The sequence below is a fragment of the Aquarana catesbeiana genome, linkage group LG03 (assembly GCF_042186555.1).
Source record: "Aquarana catesbeiana isolate 2022-GZ linkage group LG03, ASM4218655v1, whole genome shotgun sequence".
In the NCBI taxonomy this organism is placed as follows: domain Eukaryota; kingdom Metazoa; phylum Chordata; class Amphibia; order Anura; family Ranidae; genus Aquarana; species Aquarana catesbeiana.
In genome coordinates this window covers 212653551-212666234 of record NC_133326.1, presented here as the reverse complement: position 1 = coordinate 212666234, position 12684 = coordinate 212653551, and the positions used below count along the sequence as shown (strand labels likewise).

At 43.4% G+C, this 12684-nt stretch overlaps 1 long non-coding RNA gene and 1 pseudogene across 1 annotated transcript in view; one reads left to right on the top strand and one right to left on the bottom strand.

The window, feature by feature from the left end:
• Positions 1-12684, bottom strand: part of LOC141131926 (uncharacterized) — a 140883-nt gene that overhangs the window by 22109 nt on the left and 106090 nt on the right. The window lies entirely within an intron of this gene.
• On the top strand, positions 11521-11639 carry LOC141135950 (5S ribosomal RNA; annotated as a pseudogene).

Genomic DNA, 12684 nt, shown 5'->3' with positions numbered 1-12684 from the left:
AGCGCGGCTATACCGCGGCAATACCGCGGCTATAGCCACGCTGTACGAGCGTTTTTAACCCTTTTTCGGCCGCCAGCGGGGGTTAAAACCGCACCGCTAGCGGCCGAATACCGCCGCAAAAACGACGGTAAAACAGCGCAAAAAATATCGCTGTTTTACTGCCGACGCCCCCACCGCCCCAGTGTGAAAGGGGCCTTAATTCTAACTAATCTATAGTCAATATGATCTCCTTGAAGGTGAACCTTTGATTACATATATTGTATATTACAAACATTTTTTATTACAGTTATCTTTCCCCAAACGCAAAGACTTTGAGAAAAGCTTCCAAAGCAATCCTCTAGGAAAGGGCAATTTTAAGTATATCTATTCCTTGACCCGAATTGGCTTGAATAGTACAATCCATATATGCAATGACCGAATGGTAAGCAATAGCATGATCCAATATGTAACAGACTGGCGCACAATATCATTGAATATTGCAAAGAAAAATTCTGTAAGATCGTTTGAGCGACACAAATTTCATGTGAAGCTTAAACAGATGTTTAGGACACCTAATTTGTTGCAATATTGTATATTAATCTGCAATATAATAAATGTTGTTTTTTGTGTTTAATTCCACTTTAACTCTAGGGGATAAGGAATAAGCCGTATTGCTTGCTCCAGCAGGCTCTGGTTTTCTCCTTCGTTATGGGCAGTCTCTCATCATCCTCACATTAAATGCAGAGCTATTAGCCCTGCATGGTACTTGATGATATCATCTTGTGTCTGCAGCCTGGAGTGCTTTATAGGAAAGTCTTTAGAGGAACAGTCACCCAAACAGATAATGTCTCCCGGAGCGAGGAGTAATGTAAGTATCACACAATATTTCAAACCATTTAGCATTAACAAGCAATAAACCCTTGCAGTGCGAGGGGTGGGGGGGGGGGGGGGGTTATTGTAATTCTCTGATATGATAAATACTTTACACCTATAATATATTTATATTTGCAATGTGTGCACCTGTAAGCGAAAATTTTAATTTTATATAGTAACAAATGGTGGTAACGTAACTTTATCTCTGTAAATGAGCCAAATACTAAGCTTCTATTATACAACCCCAATTCCAAAAATGATGGGGTGCTGTGTAAAATCTACATAAAAACAGAATGCAATGATTTCCAAATCCTATAAACCCATATATTTTATGGGGTGGGGGGGATAGGGTTATTGAAATTCTCTGAGTTGGCCTTTAAGTGGTTGTCGCCAAGCAGTAGATACACAGTGCTGTTGGATCTATGGCACATAGTCCATGTGTAGGACAACAATGATTAAAATGTTATCTTCTCTGGACTGCAAACTAATAAATAAATAGAACATGCCTATGCAATGACTAATTGTGTAATAACATGTTTTTGGACACCTCATTATCTTAAATTTAAAACTTTTCAAAATCATTTTCTTGGTCCAGAGCTGTGACACAGCCCCTAGTCAGGCTGAAGCCCCAGGAGCTACTTTACAGTTGGCACCACTGGCCACTATTTTTTAAATTTCTCACCTTCACCATCTTCACCGTGGTTTGGTTCAAGGCTAGGTGATTGAACATTGATGTTATTAGCTAGGTGGAGTGTTGTGTTTCGCGTTCGCTTCTGCTCCTGAAGCACAATTGGCTCTTCAATTCTGTCCAACTGCTCAACCACAGTGACTTGGTCATCTCCTACTGCCTGAAAACCCCATCAGCACCGGCTGCCTGGGTTTGTGAGTAATTGAGTTCTCACCTAGAGGACCTAGATGCTGAACACCAGGTGGCACAAAATTCAGAGACACATAGAGTATAGTCCAGCTGCTACGGGTAACCTCATTCCCCCAATGGTTCTGAGGGTGTTTATTCTGTGTCCCCAAATGGAAACGATAGTTTAAAATCTGGGTCCCCTTCATTAAAGAAAACAAGCTAAGTGTTGTAGGGAACTGGAGACTCACTGCCCCATCCCATAAATGCACATACAACAAGAACAGCCCCATCAGGACTTTGAAGGCAGGTGTCAGACCAGGTAAACAAGTATAGAAGGTAAAATCAAGGGTGTTTATTGAAACATCTTAAAAGGGTGATTGTAATCACCGGGGTACAAAATTAAGATCAAACATATAGCCATACAAATGTACAGAACATTATATTTAGCTTAGAGTCTGGAACATACGGTTGGTCTCATGGTGGGAGGCCAAACCACAATCGAGTTCACAGGAGAAACATTGATTTTACCTTCTATACTCGTTTACCTGGTCTGATACCTGCCTTTAAAGTCCCGGTGGGGCTGGTCTTTTTGTTGTATCCCCTTCATTAAGACCCCATTCACACAGGGGCAACACGACTTGCCGGTCGCCTCAGCGAGGCGACCTGCAAACGAATGGCCGGGCGACTTGCAAAACGACTTCTGCATAGAAGTCTATGCAAGTCGCCCCAAGTCGCCCCCGAAGTCATACAGGAACCTTTTTCTAAGTCGGAGCGACTTGCATCGCTCCCCTTAGAACGGCTCCATAGTACAGAACGGGAGGCGACTTGTCAGGCGACTAGGTCGCCTGACAAGTCGTCCCTGTGTGAATGGGGTCTAAAGGGTCTTCAGCTGTTTGTGTGCAGCAACTGGAGCAGTAAGCCAAACCAGGTTTGCAGTCCCTGTTGTCATCTCTGATTGAGATTCAGAATCTGAACAGTTGAAAATGGCTTTTCTTGGGTTGAAGCAGTTGTTTCAAGCCTTATGTGTGTATCATCCAGCATTTGAAAGATCAGCCTGCTGTTATAGGCTTTGGGTCTTTTAGAGCTCCTGTGGATGCAAGACCTATCCACTACATGTGCTGTTTATAGATTTCCTCCCTACGGAATGGAAACATTCTAAAAGGTCCTGGGCCCCATGCAAGACTGTGCCAGTGCATTTCCTTTTGAAAAGGGATTCACAAATAGGAGGACCATGCCTAATGTGTATTTTCCAGTGATCCATGTTAACAGAATTACCACCAGAAGGGTTAGATCCCAGCTTGAGTTAACTGGTTTGGCCCTCTAGCCTATGTTGGCAGTAACTTTGATGTGTCAAACATGACAGAATAGAATAAACTCCTTAGAGAGAATCTTTTCACTGCTGGGGTAGGTTAAGGAGTGGTTTGAGCTGATGTCCGGAAGAACCCCCAAACATTATATATATTTTTTTCTAACACCCTAGAGAATAAAATGGCGGTCATTGCAATACTTTTTGTCACACCGTATTTGCGCAGCGGTCTTACAAGCGCACTTTTTTGGAAAAAATTCCCTTTTTTAATTAAAAAATAAGACAACGGTAAAGTTAGCCCAATTTTTTTTATATTGTGAAATATGATGTTACGCCGAGTAAATTGATACCCAACATGTCACGCTTCAAAGTTGCGATGTTTAAAAAATTCTACAGGTTGCATGTTTTGAGTTACAGAGAAGGTCTAGGGCTAGAATTATTGCTCTCGCTTGACCACGGTGATACCTCACATGTGTGGTTTGAACACCATTTTTTAGTAGCGGGCGCTACTCACATATGCTATCACTTTTGCATGCGAGCTTGGCGGGACGGGGCGCATTTACATTTTTTTTTCTTATTTATTTTACCTTTTTATTTTAAATTTTTACACTGTTCTTTAAAAAAAAAAAAAAAAAAATGTTGTCACTGTTATTCCTATTACAAGGAATGTAAAGATCCCTTGTAATAGAAAAAAAGCATGACAGACCCTCTTAAATATGAGATCTGGGGTCAAAAAGACCCCAGATCTCATATTTACACTAAAATGCAATAAAAAAAAAAATAAATGTCATTTGAAAAAAATAAAAAAATGTTCCTTTAAGAGCTATGGGCGGAAGTGACATTTTGACGTCGCTTCCGCCCTGCCATGGTATGGAGACAGGTGGGGGCCATCTTCCCCTCACTCAGCTTCATACCAAGCCAGTGAGAGGATGCAATCGCCTCCGCCACTACCGGCAGCTCCGGAGGGACGGAGGGCACCGGAGAGCGGGGGGCCCTTTCCCGCCGCCGATAAAAGTGATCTCACGGTGAATCCACCGCAGAGACCACTTCTATCTGAAAGTGGACCGTCCATTGAAGAAGAAGATACCGGGGTTATGGTAGCTAGCTGCTGCCATAACAACAATATCCCTCTTCAAACAGCCGACGTATAATGATGGCGGGCGGTCCATCAGTGGTTAAATAAACATGTTATACTTACCTGCTCTGTGCAGTGATTTTGCACAGAGCAGCCCCAATCCTACTCTTCTTATGTCCCCCACCTGCGCTCCTGACCCCTCTCTCCTCCCGAGTGCCCCTATAGCAAGCAGCTCTCTCCTCATTGGCTCACTGGCTGTGATTGACAGTAGCACGAGCCAACGGCTGTCTCAGTCAATGAGTAGGAAGAGATTCAGGAGAGACGCTGCTTTTGTGCACATCACTGGACCGAGATGGGGCTTAGGTAAGTATTAGGGGGGCTGGGGGAGGCTGCTGCACACAGAAGGTTTTTTACCTTCGTGCATAGAATGCACGAAGGTAAAAAACCTTGAGCCTTTACAACCACTTTAACTACAACCATAGCATCTAGTTCAGCTATTACTGGTTCTGGTGGCACAGGCTTAAAATACCAAAAACCCAGGGCAACATCAACATGTACTATGCACTGCTTGAGTGCCAGACTGCATACATTCTTTAACATGGAGGTCTACACTGTGAAGATTTACCAATGGAGACTTTCATGGTTTCGCCTCTGCAACAAGTACACAGCATTTCTAGGGAAGGTGAATAACTGCTGTTTATAATCAAACACTAAGGAAGACTGATAGAAGTTGGCATGCACGATGCCTGAGTCATGTCAGATTGAATCATCATATTTCTAGACTGTGTGCTAAGATTACCTTTCAGTCTTTAAGAGTGTGCATGTTTCCAAAGGCACTAATGGGAAGATTACTCATCCTACACTGTTCTCTAACAGTATAATAATTGGCGATACGCTTTTTTTGAGCAGTTCCCGCTTGCTTGTGTCACCCACTGTGACTGAAAGAGATTGAGATATGAATGCATCAATCAGTGCCATTTGCGTTTGTCATCACTCCACGTACTTTCCTGTAAATTTCTCCTTCACTGTACATATCGGTCTTCCATCTTCATTTCATAACTATATCTGTCAGGTAAATTACAATTATCGAATTCAATAAGCATAATTTGGTTGACGAGTACATTTTCGTCCAAAAACTGAAAATGCCTAAAAATGCTATTTATTGCCAACAGCTGAACATTGCTGATTTTTTTTCTGTTGAGGTCCTAAGCCTCTCAATCCACAGGGTCACATGTTGTAAGATGGCCCTGTCCCAGTTGCCACCCCTTGAGTCTTGGGGGACTACTTCCAGAACCAGAAATTTGACCACCTGTGGGTTGAATTTATGATATAGTCCAAGATGACAGCCTAAAGTAGTTAGTTTTCCATTGGTAAAGTAGTATAAATAATCACTAATCCGTTGGCGGAGCTCCCGGATGGTTTTCCCTACGTTAAAGCGTTGCAATTGCAAATCATCAGATGTATCACCCCTGTCGTGCCACAATTGGCAGGGGTGTGTGTTAAAAATAATTCACCATTGGGTAGTTTGTAGTAGTACCCTCAAGTACCCAAGGGCAAACATAGGCTTTGTCCCCACCAGGAGGTACTACGGGGACCAGATGGGGGTCGTATTTTAGTTCTATAATGACTACTAGTCAGCCGGTCCCTTAGGGAGATAGCTCTGCGAAAAAACAATTCAGGGGCTGTCCTGACATACGTCTTAAGAATATGATGGTCAGCTAACAAGTGCCAATGGTCAGATAAAATAGTTTGAAGTTGTTGGTGATGGGCCGAGAATCTCATAATGATCTTGACCGTGTCTGATCGCTTAGGTTTAGGGTGGTCATACAACAAAGAAGTTCTAGTATGGGCCAGAGCTCGGTTGAATGCCTTCTTAAGATTAGTTTGTATATAACCCCTGAGTAGAAGACGTTCGCGTAACAAATTAGCATGCGTACAAAAGCCACTTTCCTTAGCTGCAGATACTGCATGTAAGGAATACTGCGGACAAGAGGTCTTGGGTGTGCGCTAGAAGCATGTAACAGAGTTTTACTGGCTGTGGGTTTACAGTACAAATCAGTACCAATTGTCCCATCTGGTTGTTTGATAATCATCAAATCCAAGAAGGAGATCTGTCTATCATCATGACTCCAGGTAGAGTGTAGGTTCATGTTGATGATGTTAAGTTGTTGAATAAATTCTATTAGTAATTTTTCAGTGCCTGTCCATACAATGAACCAGTCATTGATAAACCTGTATCAAAAGAGGACATAATTAAGGTATGGTATGAATATGTCCTCTGAATACCTGTCTCTCCCAACCGCCAAGGTAAAGATTTGCGTAGGAAGGCGCACATGAGGTCCCCTTAGGTTTGTAAAAAGTGTTGTTCCTTAAACACAAAGTACTTTTGGGTTAGAATAAAATGTAACAATTTTAAATAAAATTGTTTAGTGAGGTTGATTGGTCCTGCTCTGTCAGAAAGGATTCAGCCATCCGGATGCCCTGCTCGTGGGGGATACTCGAGTATAGAGCCTCAATATTAATAGCCAAGTGCAGGGCATCCGGAGGGATCTGAATCCCCTTGATGTGCTTTAGAAGATCAGTGGTGTCCCGTATGTAAGATGGTAGACCCAAGACATGGGGCATAAGGAAGGCATCAACTAATTTTGTACCACTACAGAAGAGATTGGTTTGTACCATGTATCATTGTTAGCCTGTTGTGTTTTGGAAGCTACAATTGATGATCCCAGAACCTTGAGAATTACATTGTGCAGTGTAGAAAGAGATGAGGAAACACTACCACCTGAGGCCTGTGACCTCTTCCGTAAATGTTTAAACGCTTGTGAAGCATTAAATAGTGGACCCCTCTGTTGAGAACGAGAAGAAGAAAGGGTTGAATCGGATTCAGTTGGATCCATAGTTTGGCCCAAATGAGATTTGTTTTCTGTATTTTGCAAAAAAACTGGTTGTTCCTACTGATCTCTGTCTCCACCTTCTGTTCATGTCCCCAATTCAGCTAGAGAATTTGCAGCTGTAGTGGAAACTCTGCACATGCACAGTTTTCAGTGACTTATGCTAAGCATGTCCTCCCTATAACATCTGAGCAGTCCATGTAACTATAGAGTGACACACGTGGGCGTATACACAGTGGTAAATAACAGCCCACTCCCTCCCTCCTCCTCCATGCCCACTACCCAGCTAAATACAATGGGGTCAGGATATAATATGCAGATGGATGGAGGCTTCATCTCCCTCTTATTCTAAGACACAGGTTGGCGGGGCATGACACAGCCTGTGACTAGCAGAAATCCGTGCACACCATTATTTCCACAATATAATAAAGATTTGATTTCAAATATACAGTATATTTGTATGCCAAGTGAAAACAGTTTATTGATATTATTTATTTATTTTTACTCTGTAATTCAAAGGCTGTTTTTTTTATTTTAAACATGTAACCAGCAGCAGAGGACTAGAAGCTCCTTCTGCTTATATTTCCCTGCAAACAGGCTGAGAAAGAGCTGGGTCATATGAAAGCTGTTGATCGATTAGGAAAAAGGTACTTAGATGTTTTTGGTTTTTTTATAATTACAATGTCATTGTTCATACACAGACAGAGAAGGGACAAATTAAACAGTGTGTGTTTAGTATCACTTTAGGAAAATGAAAGCAAGCATCTTAAAGCGATATTATTCCTCAAAACAAAAAAATTTAATATATTGCAGCTTACCAATCCTTAGATGTGGTGGCTACATTTGTTTTCTTTTTTTTCTCCCTCTCTGTTTTTACCTGGTGATCTGGCCAGTAACACACCTTCTGTATTTAGAGTGCCTCCACTTTGGGTGAATGAGCACAGGGGCGTCAGTCTGGGGGGAAGGCAGTGTTAGATGTAATAGCTGATTTAAATACACAAAATAATGAAGCCAAACTCCAGCTCACACTGAAGTTACACAAGCCATTACAGCAACAGTTTTTTCTTCAGATGAAAATAAAAGGGAGAAAGCCTTAAGGCTGCATTCTCACCTGAGCGTTACAAAGTCGTGAGTTTTCTTTAATCATACATCACGGGACACAGAGCCATAGTAATTACTATGTGGGTTATAGTCCACCTTCAGGTGCTGGACACTGGCACACCCTAAACAGGAAGTTGCCTCCCTATATAACCTCTCCCATACCAGGAGTATCTCAGTTTTTTCGCCAGTGTCTAAGGTGCTGGTCACGAGTGAAGATGTGCTGTGCTGAGGGCTAGCTGGGGCTAGCTATGCAGCCTGGATCCATTCAAAGTGTCTTTTAGGCTGAATTGAATGGTACCCAGGCCTCGTGTCCGAAGAAACAAGGTTTTGCCTGTAAACGCTTCTCTTTTTAGAGAGCTGGACCCTGGGATTCAGTACTTTTGGTATTAAGGCCATAAAGTTTTACTAGCGGTGGTGCTATTACAGGTCCAGGATTGTGGGTTTCCCCGAGGATCCCCGGCTCCTGAATGTTTGTTAACGGAACCCACCGTGAAGGGTGAAGATTGGGTCTGTTGGTTTTTACCACAGAAAACCCTGTGGTGGGAAAGGTAAGTGGAGTTTTCTAAGAAATTTTTTAATTTTCTTATGAAATGTCTCTTTTATTTAGTAAATGTTGTCATGCCTAAGTGTCACCACTGGGGGCTGTATGGAGCACATACCTTCTCATGCTTCCTCAAGAGATCACGCTGTGTCCGGAGCTTCTTTTTCTCTCCAGCCAGCAGCAGACCTCCGGGAAGTCTGGGGGGGGGGGGTTTCTCTTCACAGACACCCTCCACCTGTGCTGTATTCTCCCCCTCTTCACGAGAGAGCGTCAGGAGAAAAGCGAAAAAAAACAAAAAACAAACGATCAGCACGCCGCTCTACTGGGCGGCTTCCAGGCTCTCTCCTCGCCATTTTTTCCCCCTCACATGAGGATCAGAGGCCCGCGTGGGAAAGTTCTTTTTTTTTTACTAAAAAAGTCGGGGGGCCGAAGTCGACGGAGGGGGACGGAGCTTAGCGCAGCATTGGCGTTCTCCAACGTCCAGTGCGGGAATGTGTTTTTTAAAGCACCATTATTACTGCTGCAGGCTGACGGAGGGACACAAGAGCGTAGAGGGGCATGAAAGAGGTTTGGTGACACAAGCATTCCTTTTGACACATTTACTATTGCATCAGGCTGAGCATTAATAGCAGCGGCAGGGCTAGACTATTGCTCCAGCAATGGATGCGATTTCCTCTGGTAGTACCTCTGCTTTGTGCATTGTACTATGGTCAGAAGGGGGGGTCGAATCACTCCCAAAAAAGGAGCTAAAAGGGTCTCCCTCAAGCTCTGGAAAGCCTACTCTACAAATGGTATCCTCCCCTGAGAGTGGGTGGCTGGTCAGAGTGAGATCGGGGCCATGAAATGTTTGCAACTGTTTTTAACACTGCAGCCCCTGTTCATTTTACTAAAGATCACTTTTACCTCAGCCATGGTAGGTTTAAAAAAAAAAAAAAAAAAGTTTAGCGACTTTAATCGCATCCCAGTGTGGTCAAGATGCGACAGGTTCTCTTCCATTTTCCTATGACCCTCAAACTGAGGAACTAGGGGCAGGAGAAGATGATCATTCCCTTAGGGGACCGTGGTGAGGCTGATGACTCCTCTTCTGAGGTGTCAAATGCAGGAGAGTCAGCTTTCACAATCTGTACAATTGATGGTACAATTTCTTGCTGTATGATCGGCTCCACATTTATGTACCCTTAACTGAGTGTTTGGGTTCGCTAAAGCCTCCTCAAGCTGTGCATGCCTTTTCCTGTCCATTCATTGTTGGCAAAGCTTTTTGTACCTGGAGGATCACCCAGATAAGCATTATTTTCCTTTCTAAAAAGTTTTCACACTTTATCCTATGGTAGAGAAAATTCACTAAGTAGGGTATACCGGCAATTAACACTACTATATCCTTTGTGAATAAGTCTGACTTGTTCGGCAGACAATACTCAAATACTTAGGGATCCAACTGGTAAAAGGTTGGAATTCCTGTTAGAAAAAAAAACACTTTTTTCCTGCCAGATTGAGTGTCTCAGCCTGCGCTGACAGTAATTGGTTAACGTTGAGAGACCAGTTTAAACAGGTGTTAAAGGTTATCCTGCTCAGGAGGCAGCTTTATGTTTGCAATAGTTGCTATGACAGATTCTATTCTTTAGGCCTTGCGCCCTTCGCTAAGCGTCATGCAAGAAGCTCCTGGCTAGTCTTCCTTTTTGAGGTGAAACAGCTATCTGGGGATATTTTGTTTAATATATCCAAAGAATTTCTAGTGAAAAAGTACCCCTTTTGCCATTTAAATGAAGGAGTAAATGTATTTTCGTTTCAAAGCTCCTTCTTCTGTGCCAGGGGCATCAGCCTCCAGGCAGTCACGACGGCTTCCGCCGTCAGGTTCAAAAGGTAATCCTCAGGGTTAACCCCAGGGACAAAAGAGGTCTTGGGGGAGGAAGCCTACAAGATACTGAAGCCTCCTTATGAGGAGGTACCCCGCTTGCTCAATAGGGAGAATTCTGCAGTTCTCAGGGATCTGGCAAAAGGAGTGTCAAAAGGAATGGGGGACTTCCTCGATAACTCCAGGGTACAAACTGGAGTTCCAAGAGTTTCCGTCTCCTCATTTTCTCAGATCAAACGTTCCTAAGGATCCAAAGAAAAATAAGTCTTTCTCTTAAGCACTGGACCATCTTTTGGTAAAAAGTGTTAATGGTGGCCCCCATGTAAGAGCAGAGGTTGGGGTTTGGTTAAATCCAAATGGAAATTCGGGATCTCAAAAATTTTAATTCAATTCCTGAATATAACCATTTTTTTTGCATGAAGTCAATCCTACAAGGAGGAGAACTTCTGGCGTCAATCGACGTCAAAGATGCATATCTCCATATGCCTATTTCCTTGCTCACTAGTAATATCTACTTTTCAAGTAGAAAATCTTCTTTTTCAGTGTGTAGCTCTGCTTCCGATCTAACTACTGCACCTACAGTACAAAGGTTCTGGCACCTCTTCTAGCCAGATTGAGGGCCCAAGGTATAACAATTATGGTTTACCTAGTCGATCTGTTCTTGATAGACCAGTCGGTAGCCCGCTTAGACCAAAGTATGTTCATCACATTCAACTACCTGGAATATCTAGGTCAGATTCTCAACCTAGGAGAAATCTTCCTTAAAACCATGAAGAAGGCTAATACTTGGGTCTGATCATAGGTACACCCAGAAAAGGGCATTCGTACCCCAGGCAAAGATCAGTGCCATAAAGGAACTGATTTAGATGGTCAAAGCAAGATGAATTTCTCCTATTCAACTTTGCAAGAGGTTGTTGGGAAAGATGGTGGCTTCATTCAAGGCCGTTCCTTATGCTCAGTTTCATCAAGACTGCTGCAAAACAGTATCCTATCTGCTTGAAACAAAAGGGTTCAAGCTCTACATTCCCAATGTGTCTGACTCCAAAGTCTATGGCCACATCACCCTGATAGCGCCCGATCTCGTCTGATCTTTGAGGCTAAGCAGGATCGAGCCTGGTTAGTACCTGGATGAAAGACCACCTGGAAATACCAGGTGCTGTAGGCTGGGTGCGCCTCAGTTTATGGTTAATATCCAAAAATCTGCAAAGGGGAAAATCCTTCCTTCGGTTACCTGGGAAATAGTAACAACATATGCCAACCTTTTTTGTTTAGGTTGGGGAACAGTCCTGAAAGAGACAACTGTTCAAGAGAAGTGGCCCAGATGAGAAATGGCCTTGCCCATTAACATTTTAGAAATTCAGGCAGAGCACTTGGTCCTGAGGGCCTGAACGTTAAGTTTATGGTATTGTCCTGTCGGTTCAATTCGTCAATGCCACAGCAATGGCCTATATTAATCACTATAGGGGCACAAGAAGTTGTGAGGCCCAGAGAAAGATGAATCATATCCTAACTTGGGCAAAAAACAAGGTACTTTGCCTATCGGCAGTCTTCATGCTAGGAATAGAAAATTGGCAGGCGGACTACTTGAGTCACCAGCAGTTGTTCCCGGTAGAATGGTTCCTTCACCCCAATATCTTCCTGTCAATATGTCAAAGATGGGCAGAGAAAAAGAGCAGCGCCGCTCTAAGGGTAGTAATGTGTATAAAAAGCTTTAATAGTGTTCTTGACACAAAGTTGTCGATTTCTTTGTTGAATCCTGGACGCAAACAGATCTATGTCCGGGATCCCCCATCTTTGACATAGGAATAGAGGGGATATGGAACGCTGACAGGTGCTACTAGTAAAATAAAAAATGGGATAGTGGTCTGGATCAGGAACTGTGGTATTTTCAGGAGGCAAACAGTTAAGATGGTCGTTAGACCTACAGTACTGGGATCCAAAAGAGGTCCGCTGGGCTGTAGAGGAGTCATGCCCCGGCCACTTCTGGTGGTGTCCGAAGCTCCGAGGTATTCTGGTTCCGTCAGTAAGCATGTCAGCTGGTCCGTGGGTGGAGGTGTCAGATGCTGGAGAGCCAGGGGGCGTGGCTGTAGCGCTCGCGTTCGGAGCATGCGTGCTCCTTCATCAGGCGTGTATGACGGCCATGATAAGTCCTGAATAAATAGGGAGAAGGGGAGGGGGAAGGGGCGGTGTGCAGAGTTGCATTGGTCTGC